Consider the following 24909-nt stretch of genomic DNA (forward strand, 5'->3'; position numbering starts at 1 on the left):
ACTCCGCCGTGCTGTCAATGTACGGGGCTTTCTTGCGTCATCAAAAAAAAAAAAAAACAAAATAGAGAAGTTCAAGGAAGAGAATATGAAGACATAATTTATAGTGGTTCGGTTTAAATCAAGCTACATCCACTCTCCCACGCTAACATCCTTCTAGCTGGTTTCCACTATGAATCAAAAGAGAATTTACAATCTTGCAATCTCGACTTCATAGTGAAGAGTCTCTATTGCTCTCTCACTAAGTCAAACTATAAGTCTCTCTCTTTTGAGTACAATTTAAAGCTCGGTATATGGAATAACAAGGAACTGGGAGCTTCAGACTTTGGAATTTCTCTTTCACGCTCTCTTTCGAACAACTGGAGAGTCCTCCTTAAATACTCTTTCATGCCTTCTCGACCGTTGGCACTTTCCAGAGGAATTCTTCTAATCAACCTATTGGACAGAATCAATCAAAGAGATCCCGAGCCATTTGAAGATTGTAATGAAAGCCCATCAATCTTGTTCGCCCATACAATTAGGATCTTGGTTTCCATAAGTAGATTATCTCTAAAATTACTTGCCTTCCAAAAAGATTTGATGTATCGAAATTGATTCTAATAAAGATATCTAATCTCGTAAGTGATATTTCCAACTAGAAAACCATATATAATCCACATGAACCGAATCCTTGAAGAAAGAAAGATAATCCCTTATCTGGAAAAGTCTTCATCCTTCACTTTTGTTCAGTCTAGAATTTGACAGAGTGGGCAAACTTTGACATAAAGTCTAGGAGTTTTCAGACTTTGACACAGAGTCTAGGAGTCTTCAGACTTTGAACACAAAATTCTGGAATTCTTCATAATAGACTTTGGATAAGTTTTGTTAGTTTCAAAACATCAAAGGAGTTTTCTCCAACAGGTTGAACACAACATGTTACGTGTGGCCACGAAAGTCGAAATTAGGCAATGTATGTCAGAAGTTGTTTGTGACTTGAGTCATCTTGTTCCACTAACCGTACAATTTCTACATATAGTCTCCTTTCATGGCGGTTCCTCGCAATTTCTCAGCAGTCTTGTGGGACATTAAGCAAAATAATTAAAATGGGGTTATGAATGGATTGATGGATGATTAGAAGGAAAAACAAAAGTTCAATTACTCAACAACAAGAGTGTCCTCGAAGCAATAATTATCAATTACAGAAACATAAATGGACTCTTAAAATAATTGGGAGTTAACCTTTGAGTGAGGCTAGAGAATTTTATATGGTCCACTAGAAAAAAATTAGATCTTATTCATAAACTTGTCGCTCTCTTTGAACTGTGGCCATTTTTTAATGGATGTGTTTGGATAATCTCACTTATCTAATTTCCCATCTAGTTGTTAGGCCTCGCTTCGTATTTCAACGTACAACAAAAGCATGCAATCAAAGGCATCAAAGAAACATGGAGATTTCTTGTTATAAGGAATTATGATGGGAGAATTGCATATGAAGACATAATCAATTCAGCAGAAGAGTTCAACATCATATATTGCATAGTGAGTGGAAATTATGGTAGTATCTATATGGCGCGGTCGCCCAAGGAAAATCGTGGCATTGGAGAAATTTCACCATCTTGAATCGGGGAACCCATCTTTTGGCAAGAGCTTCTGAAATGAAGTGGAACTGATGAAAGTATGATGGGTGCGTTTGGTTCAGCATTTGGAAAGCTCATTAGGAAAATGCAAAGCAGTTTAGCCTAAAGGGCTTTGGAGGAAATGCAAAGATTATTTGGTAAATTCTGCTTTGAAAAGCAACTTTGAGAGAAATGATGTTTGGTAGAAAACACATTTGCAAAGCTCCTTTGCTAATTAATCTAAATATTTTAATTTTTATTTTTTAATATTAAAAATAATGTTTGCGACATTTTTAATTTATATTTGACAATAATGTTAAAGATGTTGTGAAAACAATTTTATTAAAATTAAAATTTCTTTTTTTCTAAAAAAATCAAATGGAAAAAATTTACGTACTCTCTTTCTCAATTACAAGAAGAATATTTTCATTACAATAAAAACATGATAACATATGCTTTTAGGAAAGAATCTCATTATTCTTAAAAATTCAAACATCCTTAATTATTTCCTCAATTCATAGCTATTTGATCACGTAAACGTGCAACATCAAATGCTACATCATCATTTGAAGCATTACCCTCCTCATTTACATCATCAAAATCCATTATATAGAAATTGGGATCCAAATCTACTCTAGCAAAATGTGCATCATTCACGGAATTTATTCATATATAATTGTGCAAAGTCATCGTTGCTATCACAATTTTCACTTGCTTTATATATGGATAACTTGGCATACTCTTTAGAATCTTTCACTTCTTCTTCAATACACCAAAAGCTCGTTCAATTTCTGATTATAGTGAGGAGTGAGCATGATTGAACACTTCTTTATAACCCGTTGGTTGAGGACCTCATTGAAACTTAGGTAAATGATATTTAACTTCTTTATATAGCCCCAAATAAACTGTGGGATTTGGATATCCAATATCAACTAAATAATATTTACCTACACAAAAAAGTTGTAAGTTTAATCAACATATAACACATACATATATTAATGCGTAAAAAGCATTAATTAACGAAACTTTTGGAGGATGAGGAAATTGTAAATCATGTCTTCTAATGATTTTATAAAAGATACAAGTATCATGAGCTGTTTCCTTCCAACCAGTCCACACATAAGTAGATTCCATGTTAAAATTACACACGGCCATCACATTTTGTGTTGGTGTTCCTTTTCGACCAATAAAACGAAGCTGCTCACTCGTAGGTACCACCGTTGGAATATGAGTACCATTTATAGTTCCAATGCAATCTTAAAACAAGAACACAAATATTATTTGATTTATATTTAATTCATACTTTCTCTTGTATAATCGTAACTTACCTTAAAATGTGGAAAAAATCTTGTATTATTCATGATCTTCTTTGGAACTTCCTTGAATTGTCGATGGGATGGTTGGATCAAATCTGTTCCAATTTCACATACTTTATCCAAAACTAAGCTAAATAGCCTGCATATGGTTTCCCTAAAATGCTAAAAACGCTCTTGTGCTAACCTATTACCTATATTATGTCCTAAAATATGAAGAAACAATCTTAGCATTTCTGCAACATCAATATTTCTAGATGATTGCAAACCATATCATGTCACTAAATCATTCATTAAATTCTTAAACACAATTCTATCTATTCTAAATATTAGATAAAACCTTTTAGGATTAGCATCCATATCCATCAACTCTCCTAACCATGCATTTCCTGTATATGATGAGGTCATGCACGGTATTTTTTGACCATATGTTGCCTGATAAACACCGTAGGTATGTGCAGCTGTACAAAGTTGCCAATATTATTCTTCCTCTTTTTCGTAGTTTTCCCTTTCAAGAGAATCATCCATAACTGATTAAAGTAACAAAATAGAATTAGAATAAGAGATATAACAAATTATTTAAATCATTCATCAACAAAAAACATTTATCATATATATATATATATATATGTACATATGTAAATATGTATGTATGCAAACTCCACTCAATAAAAAGAACACCAATTAGACGTCCATCCTTCTTTCATTAGGTCATTGTATCAGCAAATGAACTATATATTTATTCAACAACACAAGCAGTAGATCTAAGAGTGATTCCAACAAATTCAATATGCAAACTTGACAAAACACATTAGATTCAATCCTATTCCGTACAAGAGATTCTTGCCCCAATCCAGCAATACTCAAAATTGGATTTGTGGTGCAAGAACACTGAACATAGATAATTCTAATTTTGTTTGGAATAATGCCTTGCCTCCAAGATATCAAACGTCTTTGGCTTATTTCGCGCAAATGTCATTTTGCTCATCTCTTATGGTAGGATCCCCCTACAAATTGCCGTCTTTGTTCGTGCACCTATTCTATAGATCATTTGTTCTTTGCTTGCCGTGCTTGGATTCTTATTACACTTTCTAGACTTTTGTCTTCTTGAATTCTTTCTTGCAAAATCAATATATTACTTACCAAAAAAAAAAAAAAAAAAAAAAAAAAAAACACTGAACATAGATCTAAAGCAAGGTAGAAATGTATCGAAGTGCATAGCCCTGGATTCATTCTTAATGAAAGACAAAAGAACTTAGGGAATGCCTATATAGCAAAAAACGATCAACATAAATCCCATATTCAACAAGGAAATCGACGCAAGTGAATGTTAATTAGCTAATTTCATAACGGGAAGGTCTCGGTTACGGACACAAGAGGCGATTAAACATTGTAATGCAGCAAATTTCCTTCGTTTTGCATCCCCAGTGCACAGTCACGAGTTCGTTTCCAACATTCAGAGCGATAGAGAGAGAAAGATACTATGAAGCACGGTTGTCCGTGCTTCCGTGTCGTGTCCGACACGTGTCGAGCATGTCGGACACGTCGACACTCTCAGACACGCGGTCAACTTTTATCGACATGCGTGTCCGGAAGACTGATGGAGGGTGGAGGCAAGGGAGGGCGAGGGAGCAGAGGTCGCGAGCGCCGGCGAGACGGAGCAGAGGCCGCGAGCGCCGGCGAGACGAAGCCACGAACGGACCACCACGATGGCGAGAGACGGCTAGAGAAAGAGCTGAACAGAGAGAAAGAAGAGAGAAGGCAAACTCCCACCGGCAAGACGAAGCCACGAACGGACTACCGCGACGGCGATAGACGGCCAGAGAGAGGTGAGGGCTGTCGCGACCAAATTTTCGAGGTGTGGACCACATAGGGTTTGGCTAATGGATTACTAAGTCTAACTTAGCTCGGGCTCTCCCAAGCCCATACCAATTCGCGACTTAAGTTCGAGTTCTTAACATTTATCTAGGAGTCACCACTAATCTATTTTTTGGTGGGTTGATTAGAAACCCAAGTAAAGTAACAGGAGATTTACTTTACTCCTACGAACCAGAGATTTATGAGTTCGAGGACTTGGTTACGCTAGATATCTCTAACGCCCTTTCGGTACCTTTCTCTTTTATTTTGAAAAATGTTTGGCAAGCAACTTGAATTGATTTTAAATCTATTTCCCTAACATGTGAGGTGACCATGCGGGTGCGCAAACCACCAATTTAACACCCAAGTAAAGCAGTAAATAAATTGCAGGACTTACCTTATAGCAACGAAAGCATCTACGTTGTTAGATCAGAATTCACATCGACAATCTTAGATATGATTTCTAATTAACACGCAATTACTCAATTTTTGTTTTCACTTTATTTAATGAAAATCATGATTTATGCAATGCGAATCACTAATCTAACATGAGATGATATGACATGGCAACATGACCTAAACCACATGATAGGAGTAAAGTAATTTTTTTTTTTTTTTTTTTTTGTGTTTTCTCCATGAAATTTGAGATTAAAGGAATGCAATAATTAAATGTGCAATCTAAATTGACTAGATGATCTAATTCTATTGACGGGCAATTTCTAATTAAATGGACCTAGTAACAATCACTAAATGACGTGTATTTCATGAACCTAATTCTATATGATGTGCATATGATTTTTATTTTCTTAATAAGCATGCAATCTATCTTAATATGCAATGACGTACAAAGAATGCCTTAATTCTAATTTTTCTTTTTGTTTTCATGAAATTCGAAATTAAAATTGCCAAATAATTAAACATGCAATTCAAATTAAAAAAAAAAAAAAACTAACATCCTAAATGAATGCATTTTTTTTTTTTGGATTTTTCATATTTTCAAAAATTTGAAATAAATAAATTTCCTATTCTAAACATGCAAGATAACCCTAAAACGATGAATATTCTACAACAAACCTAATCTAACTCAGATTTTTGGATTTTTCCTTTCTTTTACGGGAGCAATCAAAATAAGACATCAAGAAAAGCACGGCAACAAATCGGGCAAGATATCATCCATGTCCATTTTGAAATAAATTGTCAAATCGTATCTCGAGCATGAGATCAGATTAGCCAATTTCAAATAAAATCACGAATCGTATCTCGAGCATGAGATCGGATTGGCGATTTTTCCGTGCGATTACGAGTCGTATTTCGAGCGTGAAATCGGACTATCAATCATACGCACGTTATGAAATTATGATAATTCCCCAATTCACAAGAATTCAAAAGATTTCTTTTGGACATGACAATATAAACTGAACATTCAAACATGATTGCTATCTGCAAATTAAGCATAAGATATATGAAAATGAATTAATCAAGACTCCTACCTAATTTGCGATATTACCCGGATATTTTCCTGAGTTCGGACGGACGGCAGGGGTGCTCAACAAGCTTGCGGCTCATACTGCTTTGCAGTGGTCTGTGCGATGGGATTCCCAATGCGAGGCTTTCACGGTGATTGGCGACCGGGTGCTTTTCGGCCACCGAGGAAGTGATTCCGGATCGTGAATGCTTTTGTTTTGTGGGACCATGCATTGAGTCAAACTTCCCATAATTCTATGCACGCCCGCCGCTGCTGTGTTGACCGAATGAGGTCTCGCAAACAGCCCAAGATTTCCAATATATTCATTTGTGAATTTGGAGTACGCTGCCTCTAATGGTGGGGTAGCTTGAGCGTAGCCGGACTGCTGCGTGCGATCAACAACTGGTGCGGAGGATGGCAATCGACGGCAAACTCAAAACAGCAACCTTGAACTCCAGGAAGTGCGATGGCAAAGATTTTGGTCAGAGAAACCAGAATCGCTTTTGGTCGTGGGGAGCACAGTGGCTCGTCGCCGAGAGTGGTGGTGCACGTCGAGTAGAGTCGATCCCAGTTGGGTATGTCGGTCTATTGAGCACGCGAGGCGACGAGTTGCTGTACCCACCGAACCCTCTTACACATAATCATCACGTCAGAATTTTGCCACTTGGGCTCTTCTTGCTTGTGAATAATTCAAGTGCACTCCTTCAATGATTCTTCACCATCGGGGATGGAACGGCTCGTGGTTGCTGGTACAGTCACGAGGAGGGAGCAACAGGTGGCGAGAGTCAGCATCGTGGGCTGCAACTCGGCTGGCACACGTCGGAGTAAGGGCCGGTTCAACGTCGTTGTGCAGGGACTACCAGGGCTGAGAAGCAAAGAACTCCTTGGAACACCAAGGTTGCAGGATCCCGGTGTCCGTGAAATTGCTGGACTGGCGAGGCATGGATCTGTTTCTACGTTGCGAGGAGGGAGGAGCGATGGTTGTTGGCTTCCTTGGAGGAGCTCGCTGATTATGGTGAGTGATGTCACCGAACGAGGGATCGATTGGTCTGGTGCGATGATGAAAGGGCCGCAGTGAAGGACCGGGACAAAAACCTTGCTCTATGCTTTTTCTCTCTCTTTTCGCCGCTCTCTCTCTAGGGTTGCAGCTCCTCTTTTTCTCGATTGCGGCCGTGAATGTTAGTTGTGCGGCCCCTAAATGTGGCCGTGTATGTAATTGTGTGGCCTCCTTTTTCGCTATGGTCGTGAAGCGTTCCTTTTATATGTCAACGGGCAGGGTTACGAAGAAAGAAAGCAAATCGTATTTCATCTTCTGATTGCTTAAATGATATCATGATTTGTCCTTTTCTTCCCTCCTTTTGACCGTGAATCCATCTTTTGACGATTCGTGCATATTTCTTTCCTTTTGATCGTGTATGCTGAATAATCCTTATCGATTTTATTTCTTTCAACTAAATATCAGCTCACGAGTTGGTCGATTCCATATATTATGCTAAGGAGAAGCGCTTTGTTCATGAAAGGAAAGATTCATATTTTCAATTGCCAAAAGTTCAAGATTATGTAGACACCACCACAAAGGAATTGATGAAGTATATTCCACGACCTTGTAAGAAAATATTTAGAGTCTCATTCTCCTAAGTCCATCCACCATTGTCAATCCGATGCAAATGCAATAAATAAAAAATGAATGCACCTAACATTATATGCTATATATATTAGGGCTTACAAATTAATCCCTGATTTTTTAATGCGATAAATGACTAATCGGGTCGCCAAAATTTAGGTGTCAACAAGGGCCGCCATTGTTGCGATGGATCGGCTACGAGAGGAAGAGGAGAGGAGGGAAGGGGGTCGTGCGGCGCAGCAAGAAGGATAGGAAAGGAGGGCTCGGCGGCTCGCTAGAGTTTTTCATAAAGAAATCCAAAAAAAAAAAAAAAAAAGGAGGTCTGATGGCGTGAGAGAGAAGGGGGAAGTGACAGCTCACCTGTCACTGTCAAGTGGGGGAGGGAAAAAAGTAAAATAAACGTGGGGGTGGAGGGAAAATGACGAACGAAAGTAGGGGTTGATTTTGGGGATTGTTTTTTTAACCGGAAAATTAAATAAATGAAATTAAAAATGATTTCGAAAAATAAAAATATTAAATTTTGAATAATGATAAATTTTGGTTATTGTAAAAATCATGGATTTATTTAAATAAATTGATTCTAATTTTTTATTAATTTTTAGCTTCATCGATAACTTTTGTTAAAATTAAAAAAATGTTTCGCATTAATTATGAATATATCTTTCGAATTTCAAGTGAATTGATTTGTTAATATTATTAGTATAAATTTATTATAGGCTCTTTTTTAATTAATTATTTATTTATGAATTTGAATCAAATTAATTAAAAATAAAAATATTCATTTAATATATAATGTGTCGCAAATGACGTTTGGGTTCTCTATTTTTTAGAAATGATGTGTCGACGTGTCGTGTCGCGTGTTGGTCTTCATAGGAAAGATAGTGGAGAAGATGGGAGCCAGTTCTGATGAGGTGGACCGGGCTTAATTCAAATCTTTATGGGTTTGACCGAATTGGGCTTACTCGGTTTTATTAGAATTTGATGGGCCTGGTGTGGCCTAGGCTGCTCTTGTGGATCCAATGGGCTGAGGCGAATTGGGCTAGGTGCTCAATGAGCTTTGCTAGTGGTCTGGCTACTCTCATGGTCGGACGGGCTGGAGTGATGAGCTTTGATGGTCTTGGTGCTTCATCTTTTTATTCGCTTTAACAAAAAAAAATTCTTTTTATCATAATTCATCACCATCGTTGTTTTATTTTATTTTTACAAAAAAACGTATGTTTGACTTTTCAGCTATAATTTAGGTATCAGTGCTGCCAGAACGCAGATGGGCCTTTCCCAGAATATTACAAATAACCAAATGAGACGGCACTATTTTCACAAATCCAAATTCAATGAGAATGTCAAGTATCAAAATACAACAAACTTAGAACTCTCGTTTGTAAATTGAAAGTTATAGAAAATATACATAGATTTAGTCTTCTAGTAATGTGATAGACATAATTAATTAAAGTGAAGAGGCTATATGAAAATTATTAGTAAGATCCAGCATAGGATTTAGAGATTCTTAAGATGTGCTTACCTTGATCTAGTAAATTTAATTTATGCAAGAATCACTCATGCAGTTGTGGCTATATGTTAAGCGTACTTTTCATGTAGTTATACTAGTTTAATACTTGTGGGCTTGGGCCTAAAAGGATGTTAAATACCAAATTGCACTTGCATGATCATTTTGTGATCATCATCATCATTCTCTTACTCTCTTTCAGCATTTTGCTAGGCAAGAATTGAAGGAAACAGCAACAGTCAAAACTTACAAATTGATTAATAAGCACCTAAAGGTAATTCCTTCAAAAGACAAGTCGTGGTTGCGGTGTCACTTTTGAAAAAGAAAAGGAAAAAAAGAGACAATTATTGTCCTCTAGGACTTGCAGGGGACAGTGGACTTTATTATATAGACTTTTGTTACTTCTTGTCCGAATAAAAGAACGGATGGACATGTAAGACATGAAAAGATAAAGAGGGTCCTAATTTCACAAAAGTTCATCCAATCCAACGTCTCATGTCCATGTGAAACGCACCATGTTTCTAGTTGCAAATGATTCGTGACATTAATGTTACTTTAGGGAAAAAGCAAAAGGAGGAGACATTATTGTCGACATTTAATGAACTGCGGAGCTTATTATAGATAAGTAAAAAAAATTAGGGGTGAGAACATGCAGATTAGCAAGTAAAAACTATGCTTCCCTTAACAATTGACTACATGCTTAAAAATAGAGAGGATAGATAAAAAGTAAAATTATATAAAATCGAATATCAACATTTTCTTTATGTAATGAACTTTATTGAGATGCAAATGAACCTTTCTCTAAATGTTTCGAATAACCAAATGAGATGGTAGCATTTTTACCGACTCAAATTTGATGAAATTGACAAGTGTCTAAGGATTACAAAGTCAAAATTCTCTTCCATAAGATAAGGTACCATATTGAATGAACTCCTTGTGGATCTGCGAAGTGCATCATCTAAAAAAGACTTGGTTTCGGTGAAATTGGAGAAAATATCTGTAGATTTAGTCTTTGGATAACGTGGTAGGTAGAACAAATTATAGCGTAGAAGCTATATGAAAAATTATATTTCAATAAGGTCCATGAGGATCTGGAAGTTCTTGAAATGTGATTACTTTGGTTTAGTAGTTTAATTTATGCAATGCTTACTCATAAAATTGTGCCCATGCCACAAGGCTAAAAGGATGTAAAACACCAAATTGCACTTCTGTTGTTGTCGTCGTCGTCCTCGTCGTCCTCGTCATTCTTACTTTCTCTTTCAGCATTTTGCTGGGCAAGTATTGAATGAAGCAGCAGCAATCAAGACTTAAAAGAACTCCTGGATCTTGATACATATGGTCACCTCAAGACCAAATCTCTTTCTGTTTTCTTCCAATGATAGTTATAAATAATTTAACTCAAGCCTTTGTTGATCTCACAAGTAACGTTAATTGAGTCGGCTCTCAGTTGGACCGTAAGTTAAGTCATGTAATGGACATGAAGAATAAATACAATGTGGCACATTGAGTCTTAGCAAGATTATTTTGGGTAGATCTATGATCTGGGAATGGACTGGACAGCCAATCCAAGAAAGTGGCGAATGATTGCCATGATGTGTAAGCTTGAAAAAGTGCAACTCTCAGCAGTTTGTGACATTTCAAATCTCACATAAAATAGAAAAAACTGAAGATGTAAGTTGAAATCCACCCCCAAAAATACCACCTAAAATTTTTTTAGGGAGCTTCATCTGCATTGAACGTTCCAAGTAATTTTATGTTTTCTTTCAGATTGAACAAATTTGTATCGCCTTGTAATATTTGACGAAGCATAATTATGATAGGAAAATCCTATAGCTCATGCTACTCTAGCACATTAGAAAGTTAATTCTAAACCCAATTGACCTACATGCCTCATAACATTGAGATCATTGAGCAGTTCAATACCTATTCCATGCTAATGGTCTGAGCAAGGAATGATAGGAGATGGCATTTTAATTAGAAATGCAAAATCATAGTCCCTAAGTTAAGAACAAAAAAAAACATCACGTCAAAATAAAACGAAGTTATGAACATGGAAAACGTCGCGCCAAAATGAAACTAGAATTTCTCAATTGCATCCTTTGGGCTCCTATAAAGTAACTTGCGTCATTGTTTGCTAATGAGTAGCGAATGCCTCGACTTAGTTTGCAATTATCATATGTTCCACTTCCAAGGTAGGCTGTTTCTAGTGTGATTTTTCGTCCAAGTAGAGTGGGCACTTCAACCACAGTATGCAAGGCCGTGCATATGTTTGTCAATTAGATCCAGAGATAATTAATCACGAGTTTTTGATAGCTGTGAAAATCTTCATGATATTTCTGTAATTCATTTGTGAGATTTATTTATTATTTCACTAGAAATTGTATAGACTAAATACTATGTAGGTTATGGATTGAGGGTTGCGAAAACTTGGGAGTGCTTTGGTGACTTGGGCGTGGTTATAACATTTGTTGTATTACTTGACTAATAGTAGGCCGTTCTCCCCTTGGACTAGATCATATTGAGCAAGCCACATGTATTCGGCATCTAATTGACTTTTCTATTTTCTGGTTTATTGTTGCTATTCCTTCTTTCTTTTGCAACAAAACTCAAGATAAATGTAATGACATGTCTATTTTTAGTTTGACTTATATTTATTTTCTTGTATTGGCTTTTTTTTTTTTTTTTTGGTCCATCTAGTATTAACATATTTAAATATTTTGTAAATGATCTGTTCTACAATAAGGGAACAAATTCTAAGAAATAAAATGTACGTGTTGAGGTGCAAATTTCAATTGATCTTTCACAACCGTATGGCTCAATTTCTAGTTGTTTCGAAACCAAGGGCAATTATTAGGTTCATCTTTATATATATATATATATGTTCATCCATTTGAAAAAAAAAGGTAATCCTACATGTTCTGGGGAAAAATTAGTACAGTAAAACTTTTATTAATTGATTTGTAAGCACTCTAAAGGTAATTCCTTTAAAAGGCAGTCATAATTGTTTTGATTGAAAAAAAATCGTGGTATTCCCCAACTATTTTGTGCCTTATGTATTCCTACAATGCCGAATTAGTAATAAAATATCATTAATTTTAAAAGGAAAAAAAAAAAGAGAAAGTATAGTGGTGTCACTTTTCAAAAAAACAAAAGGAAAATGAGATATCATTGTAATTGAGGGTGGATCTTATTTCGGAGACTTTTGCTGCTCCTTGTCCGAATAAAACAAAGGACGGACATCCATTATTGATAGTGGTGTCACTTTTGGAAAAAGCAAAAGGAAAAGGAGGCATCAGAGGCATCATTGTCCTTACTGGAGGGTGGACCTCATTTCGGAGACTTTTGCCACTTCTTGTCTGACAAAAGTAAAGGATGGACGTGCAAGTTGTGAAAAGACCAAGATCGTCCTAGTGTGAAACACATCACGTTTGTCATGCAAATGACTCGATATAACAATGTTACTTTGGAAGAAAAAGCAAAAGAAGCAGTAGACATTATTGTCCCTGTAGTGAACTGTGGACATTTAAAACAAAGAATTGATATATGAGACGCGTAAAGACCACTATTCTTACGCAACAAATTGTCAAGAAAGTCGACCACATTGACTTAGCATTTACTTGAAACTTTACAGACGAGTCTGAGAAGATTCTCAAGATCAATTTCAAACTACAAAATTCAGATCCAAACATTGCGAGTTTCATTCTAATTCTTCTTCTATATCTGGGTTGGTTAGTGCTATTTCGATTTCAAATCCGAATTCGAGCCAACTCGAATCAAGAGTTTCTTGCTTTATCTAATTATACTTTGTTTGTTTTTTTTTTTTCAAGTTTTAACTCAATGAAGTATAAAATACCGATATTTTCTTAGAAATTCTCTCTCTCAGGTGAGTCTCTAAATCCTTGGTATCCAATTACAATTCAATGGAAAATTGGGTCACCATCGCACTGTTGGCAAGTTTTTGTCACCACTTACTGAAAACCGTAGGGGTAAGTATACTATTAGTGCCAAAACTTGTGTATAGCGCTCACTTTGGTGCCAAAAGTTTATTTTGGATCACTTAAGTGCTAAATCGGAGGAAAAACAATCACTTTGATGCCATCGGCGAGAGATTCCAACCAAAATAATTACGTGGCTTTTATATTTAAAAAAAATATAGATGTGGCAAAAATTGAAGAAGATTGTCCACGTGAAATGGCATAAAACGACACCGTTTCCCTTTCTTCATAAGAAACAACATCGTTTTATGCCATTCCACATGGACTCACTTACAAAACGACGCCACATTACTCTATGGCCAAAACGATGTCACTAAAGAGGGAGTAAATTAGGGTCCGTACCATACAAATTACGATTCTCGCTCGAGGCCGGCCGTAGCTCGCTCACCCACCATCATTTGCTCGCCCGCCATCGCTCGGCCACCGCCGTAGTTGCGCTTTCGTTCACAGTGATTCGATGGCTATGTCCCCAACTGTCACTCACTCAGGTTTGTCATGTTCTCTACGTGGGTCAATTTAGTGAAAATTTTAGGGTTCCGACAGGCAAGTTAGGGCACAGAGGGCAAATTGAGAGGTCGGCTCAGGGGGAAAGTGGTGGGGAAAGTGGTGGGGATCTCACTTTCATGGGGACTGAATTGAAAAATTTAGGGTTCCTTCGTTCGCTTTCTTTCGTGGGGACCGAATAAAAAATAGGGCATGGAGGGGAAAATGGGGGCTCGACTCGAAGGGAAATAGTGGTGTGATCTTACTTTGTTTAATTAGTTGGACTGCTTTTGTGGGGGACCGAATGTGATTGAATTGAAAAATGGGCGGTGAGGACCTCACTTTGTTTATTCAATTCGGCTTCCTTTGTTTCTATAAAAGGACCGAATTGAATAAATTGGTTGCATTTGTTTCTTTCGACAAAACGACAAGGACCTACATATAAAGTTGCTAATTATGTCATGTGGTCCCAAAAACTAATGACTTTTTTTTTCCTTGGGTGCAGCATCGACATGGACAAGAATCAGGTAGGCATCATTGTTTGCTATGGTGGAGAGTTTGTTATTGGCATCGATGACTAGGAATATACTGGTGGAAATGAATGTACTATTTATGTCAATATTCGAAAGCCATCATATATAGATTTTGTGATGGATTTGGTATATTTTTTACGATATAAAGTGCAAAAACTACGTTACTGTGTTCCTGGGTCCTGGGAAGGAATTGAAGGATGGCTTGAGAATTTTAATGACGATAATGGTATTAAGGATATCATTTACCATTATCTTTACAACGACAAAGCTGGGGTATATGTTCAGTATTTTAGTGATGATGAGGATGGTGAGAATGAGGATGAGGATGAAGATGAGGATGAGGATGAGCACACCACCACCAAAAGAGGGGAAGTGAGGGATCCTACTCAAGCGAGTAATCAAATTAGGGATGAGTTTAGGTTAGATGAAGGACAAAATGAGAGGGAGAGAAGTCATAATGATAGAGATGAACAAACAGGGAGATGTCCTAAAACCTTGGGTGAAGATATGGGCGATGAAGACTTCATCGGATTAGAATGGGAAGTTGCTCTATCCAGTGAATCGGAAGACGAATATTTGGCTTCAGTAATTTCCCAAGTGACGAAGATGATGATAAACTCACACAGTCAAGACAAAAGCAAAGGTAATTTCTCAGAAAAAAAATTTGCAACTTCAGGAAAGAGGCCCGAGCCAATAAATAGGGATAAAGCTCCAACTAAAGGTAATAAAAGTGAAGATGAAGAAAGCTGCGGCGATGAAATTGCTGCTTTAGAGAAAGAGCTTGGCAATGATGATGAAGAACTTGCTTGTGGAAGAAAAAGTAAGTACCATTGCTATAATCCGACTGTTGATAAGCCTGTTTTATCTATGGGCATGAGATTTGATGATGCAAAATAGTTAAAGGAAGCTGTTGTGAAGAACTCCATTGCTGAACAGAGGAGCGTTGAATTCATTAGAAATATGAAGGAATTTGTGAGAGCTAAGTGCTCACAACCCAATTGTTCATGGAAGCTCTATGGCACACTCAGTAGGAAAGGGTCATTCCAAATTAGGTCCTTCCAGGAGAAGCATACTTGTTCAATTATATTTAACAATAAAAGAGTAACAAGTGTGTGGTTATTGAAGCATTTTTTTCAATACTATCAAAGCAATGTCCGAAATCAAGAGTCTTCGGTTTCAACTATTAGTGAATGAGCAATTAGGGGTTAATGTGTCAAGGAATCAATGCCAGAGAGCTAAGCTGAGTGTGATGAAAATATTGATGGGTGGTTATAAGGAAGAATATGCGCAGGTATAGGATTATGCTAGCGAATGCATGCTTCAAAACCCATCTAATAGGGTATATGTAGATGTTGTGGAGAGGCCATTCCCTGATCTTAGGCCTAGATTTGATAGATTTTATGTATGTTTTAATGCATGCAAACGGGGCTTCTTAGTTGGTTGTAAAAAAGTTATAGGATTGGATGGATGCTTTCTAAAGGATTTATGTAAGGGGGAGTTGTTGGCTGCTGTGGGGAGAGATGCCAATAATCAAATGTTTCCGATAGCTTGATGATGGTGAAGATAGAGAACAATGATACTTGGTCTTGGTTCCTCAAAAATTTAATGGCTGACCTTGAGATAACCAATGGAGGAGGATGGGCATTCATGAGCAACAAATAGAAAGTAATACAATTGTCAATTAATTCATTCCCTTTTAATATTAATCACTTGCATATTTTTCCTAACTTGTATTTATTGGTTTGAATTTTTATAGGGACTTATTCCTGCATTAGCTTAATTGATACCACATCCTGAGTATAGAATGTGCGTGAGACACATATACGCAAACTGGTCTAGGAACTTCAAACGAGATAAGTTGCAGAAACAGTTCTGGCAGATAACGAAGAGTACCAACATGGCTTATTTCAGATTAGCCAAACATGGATTGTTGCAGCTGATAAAGAAATGTTTTGATGTACTCTTCCAGACAGAAGCTAAGCACTAGTGTCGGGCCTTCTTTAACGAAGAGTTCAAATGCGATATCATTGATAACAACCTCAGTGAAACTTTAATGGCAGAATTTTAGAGGTCTTGTGCAAACCAATCATCAACATGCTTGATGATATTCGAGTTATGGTCATGACTAGACTGCATGGGCAAAAAGATGAGGATACGAAGTGGACTAGAGACTGTGGTCTTAGGATTGTGAAGAGATTGGATGCAAACATTGCTGCTAGTAGGTTCTACCATCCAGTTTGGAATGGAGATAATGGATATGAGATCATTCAAAATTATAATAAGTATGTTGTCAACCTAGATAGAAGAAAGTGTTCATGTAGAGCTTGGCAACTGAATAGAATTCCCTGTGCCTATGCCATTTGTGCTATTCAGATGAAGCAAGAAAACCCAGATGATTACCTAGATAATTGGTACAAAAAAAGCTCACACCTTACTTTGTACCAATTCATGATGCAGCTTATCAGAAGCAGCAAAATTTGGGAGCCAACAAATCATGAAAACCCTCTACCTTTGCCACTGAAGAAGCAAATAAGAATGCCAAAAAGGAGACCAAGAATGCAGCAGGAAGAGGCATCAAGTCAGAGGATGAGTAAGACTGGGGTAAAGATGACATGCTCCTATTGCCGCAAGGAATGGCACAATAAGAAAGGTTGTGAGCTGAAAAGGCAACATCAACAGCAAGATGTAATGGAAGATTTAGTGCCAAGAACAAGACATACTAAAGAGCTTCTTGTTGGGCCTACTGAAGGGCGGACAGAAGGCCCTTATGTATTACCTACTGAAGGGCGGACAAAAATCCCTGTTGTAAGGTAAGTATCCTCTTTGCCTCAGTAACTTTTTGGTTCAAATTCAATAAAGTTTGATGGTTGACCATGTGTATTGTCTTCTCTTGTGCTTTTCCTCTATCATGCATTTGTAATTTGAGAAATTTTCTCCATTTGTTTCCACCATGAAAATGAGTAGATGTCTAATAATTTATGATAGTTCGTCATAATCTTGATACAGTATATTGTTGTAAGGCCTACTAAATGGCCAAAAAAAGGCCATGTTGTAGGCTCAAATGTAGGGACAGGGACTAGAATGGACATGACAACAATAACAACAACTGAGTCCACTATTGAGCAAACGAGAAAAAAAATATCATGTAAGTTTTACATTGCTGTGTTTGTTTTTTATGGGCTGAAATTTTAAATTTGCTATTTCTTTCTTAGGTGAGAAGACGAGCAACTACACGAGTTGCACAGGTTGCTCCCTCATTCATTGCTACTGCTGAAAATGATGCACCACGGCGAACAAGAGGGGCTCTTGGAAAAAGATTAAGGCAATATGTTTATGGAATTTACACAGATGAACATACTAGAATAACTATTTTGAATGTAAGATTTGTATGCCTCATGCATTTAATTTGTTGTACTTCAATTCATTTCATTTGGTTGATAATATGGCTATATTTTTGTAGCCCGGGAGAACTTCGGAAGTACTTATCTCTCAAGGTGGGCCAACTCAAGAATCAAAGGCCAAAGAAGAGTGCTCCAAAGAAGAAGACAGTAGGTATAGCTGCAAAACAGCAATTCAAAAAGAACCCAACACCAATTCCATCTTAACCAACTGATCAAGGAGAGCAATAGTGATTATATGGACCAACACATGACACATGCTAGAATAAAAATAGCCGTTGTCAAGAAAAAGGAAAAGGAGGTGACAGAAAGGCCAGTTAAAGAACTTGCACATCCAGTTCGAAAGAGTGCTCGGATTATGAATCAATTCAAAGCTCCAAGAGGAAAAGGAGATTGGGGTGTTGTGCATATTGACTAATGGGAGGGTGCTGGACATGGTCTCTTTTTATGTGGTGCTGATCTCTTTTTATATTTTCTTTTTTAGGAGGGTGCTGGATATTGTATCTTTATTGATGGTAGTTGCTGCCATTGTTTTTTAAGGAGGGTGCATATTGCCATTGTTTTTTTTTTAAGAGAGTGCTAAACCTTCAATGATTGGGGAGTGAAGTCTATCACGCCCCAAAACGCGTGTCCATCCCTCGATGGTTGAATAATTACAGCATTCCAAGACGCGTCGCCGACCCATTCATTTTAATGCGCATGCGGAAGCGTATAAATAAATCCCCAGACAACGCAAAGATGTGATAGAAAAGTAGGAGCTTATTTTCAAAACCACAACACACCTTTATACACAGCTGACTAAGTCATTTACAAAACTAGTATATATTCACAAGTCTACAAAGGATCGGTCTTCAAAACAAAGCCGTCCTATGACCCGCTAGTCGGACTCATTCGCCGATTCTTCAATCTCCACAGGCGCTGGGGGCGTCGGGTCCTCCACCACACTATCAGGAGGGTCAGCTGGATCCTCGTCTAGAGTAGCATCAATTACCGCAATGGGGATATCAAAAGTCCTAACGGGACCCACCCTGAAACCATTGGGTCCGTAGCGGAACCACGCTCTCAATCAATGAGGTATTTTATGAGGTGGATTCTCTTCGACCCAGACAGTGGTCATTACAAGTTTGTAGACCCAGTGACTTCCGGGATCGGGATAGCTAGAAACTCGCTCGGTAACCCTCATGGGACGGCCAAAATGCTTAGGAGGATTCGCCATCTAAGGGTCTGAAAAAGTTGAGCCCACGATGGAGTGAGACGATGTCTCGACAAGTTCACCCCCTAAACTCCGACTAGGAAGGAAATACGCCTAAAGGCTGTCTATGCACACATAAGATAAATGACTTACTTCACCTCAGTTCCTTCCTGCAAGTCAATACAGTTCATGATCTCAACCAATAACTCAAATTAAATCAAACCATTGATCAATCAGTCAATTAGCTCAATTCGATACCAACAGTATTATCTATCAAATCAATACCATATATCAATCCTCTGATACCACCATTGCTCACACAAGTTGCAATATATGGTCATCTCTCGCTCAAGCTGATATAGATGATAGATAGCTCGCTCAAGCTGATAAATATATAGATCATGCTTGTACAAGCTGATAAAACGATCTTAGCTCATACAAGCTGCAATATATGGTCATAGCTCGCTCAAGCTAATATAAATAGATAGATAGCTTGATCAAGCTGATAAATATATAGATTGTGCTTGCATAAGCTGATAAAACAATCTTAGCTCACACAAGCTGATAGGGTATACTACTCTTACAAGCCGGCATATCAAAGCACTTAGGCTGATACAGTATACTGCTCTCACAAGCTCAAATGCAAAGGGTCCCAAAAGCTGACTATAAATATGCTCTCACAAGCTGACATGCAAATTCTCACAAGCTGATAATTCATCGTGTTAAAAATACCCGATAAAAATAATCGTGTGTGAGTACACGATCGGACTGAGCCAAAATTGCAATATCTTTCTTTTCAAAAATCTCACTATTTAATATAGTCCATAAACACATTTTTGGCATTGTAAACTGACACCCGGTATTTTCTAATTAAATACCGAAATTACTCAATTTTGGGATAAATACACAAAATTACAAATTCCACTCAATTTGTACAAATTAACACTCAATTAAATAAACCAAGCATACCATTGCAATCAGCATGAAATTCCGGTCATCGGCTATCTCGGTATAATTTCCGAAAATAATAAATAATTAAAAAAAATACCAAAACTAATAAATAAATGCATTTAAATGCCATAAATAGAAATTTAGGCCGGAAAAGCCTAATTAAATACCGAAATGGGCCCGGAAAAAGTTTGAACCAATCTAGATAAATAATACAACCTATCTAGTTGCTAATTAAGCTTATCTAACCACCTAACATGTAATAACGAGTAATTAAATCACTAATTTGTTCTAACTAACCACCTAAATCATACTTAGCCTAAACTAATCAACCATTAAATATAATTAACTCTCTAAGCAGAGTTTAGCGAGTAAACTCATCGGTTTAGCGATCCGGTGAGTCCACGACGACGGCAACGCAGAGGATGGGCGACAAACTCCGAAGGGGCGACAAACTCCGAAGGGGCCCGAAAGAGCTTGGAAATGGGCCACGAAGACCTAGGGCCCTTGCTAGTTCGATTCCTACTTTAGGCCAAAGGAGATGGAACCAACGACTGAAACGGTGAGGGAAGGGACACGGCTGAACGGTGAGGCTACTACGGGACTAGGCGAAGGCATACAATGGCTCAGGCAACCACGACGGCGACCATGATGGCGAGTAGGGTGCAGATGCGAGCAAGGGACTCGCAGACTTTGGCACGTGAGCGAGCAGCACCGGCGGGCGAGCGGCGGCTTAGCGGCGGTCGGACGGGCATGCGACGGGCTGGGGGCCTTGGCCTGGCCTCTTCTGGTTTTTTGGGAGCTCCACAAGGTCTAACAATGGAGAAAGCAAGTCTTGCTAAAGAAGAAAGGCCAGCTGCAAGAGTGGAGGGACCCCTTGGCCCCAAAGTCTCCATTCCTATCTCATTTGTCCCCTTGGCAAGGCCCCACTTGTTTCAGCTCAATCCTCAGCTAATTTTGTGCACACAAATCCCCCTATAACAAGTCCCAAGTGGTCCAAAAAGTGAGGGGAACCATGGCCTACGAATTTGCACCCAATTCCCAAATTGAGCCAAGTTCCTTTCCAATTGAACCCAAATCGGAGTCCACAATTCCCACCAAAATTTCCACACTTCAATTCACATTTTTTTCACACCAATAGAACCAACTTGCATCCCAAAAACACGATAAAAAATGGTCCCCTGAATTTTCCGGACAAAAACGGCCCTATTTTGAATTTTTGCCAAAAATCTCGGTTTGCAGAAAAATATTTGGAGGATGAGTTGACATTCCTAAAATTGAATCGAGACATGACAGAACTTTCAATTTCTGAAATCGGATTCAAATTCTGATTAATTTCAATCTAGCAATTTTAGCATGACCTAACCTACCGGGTAACTTTTAAGAATTTTTAGTACAATTGACCCGTGGTCGATTATTTTTGAGCCATAATGTACATCTTTGACACATTGGCAACTCTTTCAAATATGAGCACAGGATACCAAAATGACAGAAAAATCAGTCTAGTGCCGATCGACAGAAATTTTGTAACCAAGTGACTAATCACATACCTCTATCGAATCGACATATCTTCGGTCTCTGATCTATTTTGATAGTGCCGTAATGACCCTTGTAGACTAGGACGGTCGAGCAGTCAATTCCTGGTCGAATTCTCAAGTCTATTGCATTAAAATCCCTTAATGGCTTCACCTGATAAGTTAGTTATTTCGTGAGTAGCCAACTCAAAGAAAAGAACTATAGGCGCGTCGATGAAAAGCCCAACTTATTCAATAAAAAACAGAACCTAAAAATCAGGATGTCACAAAGTCAGACATGTTTTGAACTTTATAAAGAATCAATCAATGTCAATGGCAATAGCTGTTTTTGTTATTTTCTCTTGTGTTGGTTTTGGCTAATAATGCTGGCAAGACAGTTATCAGTTATGCTATATAATTTTTTTTTTGTTGGTGCAATGTTCTTATAAGGTTGATATTGTTTTAAGAAGTGATGTGTGCATATATTGTTGCTGATTTAAGTTGTGGATGCTAATGAATTTTTGGGTTTCGGTTGGTTGTATGTTCTGGTGCAAGAACAAAATGCACCAGCTCACCTTGGTGTAGTTATGGGAGCTGCATCTTCTTGCATGAGCAATTTTGGGTGCTGGTGCATCTTATTACATCAACACTTTTATGGGCTGATGCAAGAACAAGATACACTAGCAACCCAACTGGTGCAACAAGATGCAAGATGCACCACGACTGGTGCAAGTCAAGTGATGTTTGAAACTAACATGTTCTTTTTTTAAAAACTTGTGCAACACAAGTGATCACTTTGTAATCGCGATTAGCACTTAAATGATCACTTTTATAAAAACTTGGCACTCAAGTGATCACTATTTACAACTTATGTCACTGAAATAGTCAATCGTAAATTTACCACCATCCATTAATTTCATCATGGTTTGCAATAATAAGTTGCAACAAACCAACAAACCATTACCAAATAAAAAAATGCAACAAACCATTATATCTGAAGCAAAAACTAACCAAAACAAATATTGACAATACACAACTAAACAAGAAAACTTTTAAGTGCTCACAACTAATGCATTCCAACTCCAACCTTCCATTTCTACCATGGCTTTTCCCAAAACCTTTTCATACAAAAATTGCAGCAAACCAAAAACATACTTTACTTATAAATAATCCAATATAAATGCATATTCCACGTCTTCAACTATGGTAGACATACAAACTTCTTCTCATTACTCACTTCACATTTGAATAGACTATACAAGAGAATAATAACACAATCAACGCTCGATAAAAGTTTCTTTCAATTTTCAACCTTAAAACCTCCCTCTTCAAATGGTCAACCAGAAATGTTAAACCCTTCATTTGAGCTTGCATTAAGTCAACATCCTTTAACTCATCCATTAATGTAGGAGGAGGTTGATGTTGGCCTTCAAGTAACTCCAAGATCACCTATGTCACTCGATCAAAGAATTTCTTATCAACCCATTTGAAATATTTGCATTTCGAGTCTTCTCTATATCTGCCGCACCCATGGAATCTTCTCTTGGGATTCAATCGAGTCCAAGATGTTCTTCTTGGACTTGATGACCCACAATAACAGTAACACTCATCATCTAATTCGCTTTTTCTATAGGAATGTGAGCTGCTGCTGAAGCTTCCGCCCTCCATTTGCAAGAGTGAGCTGATAATTTTGAAAGAAAATCAAAGTATGCACTCAAATTGGGGATTTAGGTTTTGAACTTCCGATTCTCTCTCAATTTGGGGATTTATGATTCTTACTTGGGGGGAAATGACGCTAAACAGGCATCATTTTGTTGTTTGTTGGCTGATTGTACTCTCTGGCAATCCACGTCGGCTTAAAAAATTAATAAAAAAAAACTGCTACGTCGGATTTCCGACCAACCAGATCGGCGTTAGCACTGAAATGATCGTTTTTCAAAAGTTTTGGCACTTAAGTGATCCAAAATAAACTTTTGGCACCAAAGTGAGTGCTGTACACAAGTTTTGGCACTAATAGTGTACTTACCCCAAAACCATATGTTACTAATGATGTGATCACTACATAATTAATATAATCGAGACTATGAATAATGTATATAGTATTTAGGTTCTTAAAAGCTCGATCATCATTTATAAAGGTTGTCATCAAGCTATGAAGTTCATCATCTTGCTGCAAAACATCATCTAAATGCTTATACTCTTTACCAGACTTTTTACCAAACTTCTACCATACTTTTGTTAAACACAAAATTTTAAAATGTTCTCAAATATATAAAATATACGATGGAGAACTTAAAAATCATTTTAATTTTATTAGAAAAGTTGATAAGCAATATTTTGTTTTATTATAAAATATCGAAACCCAAGGACCCGAATTAAAAGTTGGTAGATGCTTATGATGGCGAGAGTCGAGGCCCTAGTTAATAAGTTAGTGACTTGGGATGCACATCATATATAAAAATAAACATAAGAATATTATAAAGAGAAATTTCCAAGGTTATGAACGGATGAAATTCGTCAATATGTGATTTTCTCATAAGTAACGACCGGCAGTTACAGCCCAATATCATGTTTTGGAAATGTTCAGCCATAGAAAGTGTCTGGCCTTGTCCTTTTCCTATCAACTTTTAGTTTTCACATTGACATGAACGCTCAAAAAGAAAAAATTGCCATGTACAGAAGCCACATCCCCAATTCACCTGGTATAAAAAAATTGATAGGTATTGAAAATATGTCTCGAATTTGAGTCCATTGAATGAAAGTGGACTGATGAGAATATGTGACTTCGATCACAAATGGCACTTGTTCTGAGCAGCCGAAAGAATAATCCAGCTTTAGAAATTCTTCTCATGGCTGAACGTGCAGCATTAAATGAAGAACTTCTTTTCTTCATTTCTTCATTCCTTTTTTTTTTTTGACGCGTCTTCATTTCTTCATTCGTTTATTGATCTTCTTGACTTTTTGCTCCATCGACGTTGCTTTCTCTCCTTCCCTTCTTTTGTCTTTGTTAAAAATTGAAGAAAGAGAAAGGAAGGGCCCATGTGCAAGAACGTCATAGTCTTCCTCCACTCATTAATGCAAGCACATTTCCTTTGTCTTTTCTTTCATCTGAAGTGGGCTTCCTCGTGTTGCAGTAAATGATAGAGATTCTCTTTTGTATTATAAAAGAGAGACGTCCAACAGAGAAGGAGCGCGCCAATTTCCTTTGATGGCCGAAAGAGTGCCAAAGTCCATAAAATGATTTCTTTCACTTCTGAATCCCAAACAATTTGATTAGGAGTTAGTACACAAAGATTTAAGGTCATTTCTTCAATTTACACTCCATTTCTAATCGCTCCACCCCAGCAGGGTCAAAGAATCCGTCACTGTCTCAGCTGTGCTATCGGAGGCTCCAAAGAAGTCAAAATAGGAAAGCACTCATCTGGGGAATATAATTATAAGTTCAATACATTCTGTTTAGCAGAAAATGAATATTCCTTACTCTAATGAAT

The 24909-nt window shown here is 37.5% G+C and overlaps 1 long non-coding RNA gene across 1 annotated transcript; it reads left to right on the plus strand.

Moving 5' to 3' along the window:
• The first annotated feature begins 17584 nt into the window (after positions 1-17584).
• On the plus strand, positions 17585-18328 carry LOC120288126. Its single transcript, XR_005546406.1, has 2 exons — positions 17585-17743; positions 17827-18328. It is a non-coding gene; the product is annotated as an uncharacterized LOC120288126 (long non-coding RNA).
• The last annotated feature ends 6581 nt before the right edge of the window (positions 18329-24909 follow it).

The sequence above is a fragment of the Eucalyptus grandis genome, chromosome 9 (assembly GCF_016545825.1).
Source record: "Eucalyptus grandis isolate ANBG69807.140 chromosome 9, ASM1654582v1, whole genome shotgun sequence".
Lineage (NCBI taxonomy): Eukaryota > Viridiplantae > Streptophyta > Magnoliopsida > Myrtales > Myrtaceae > Eucalyptus > Eucalyptus grandis.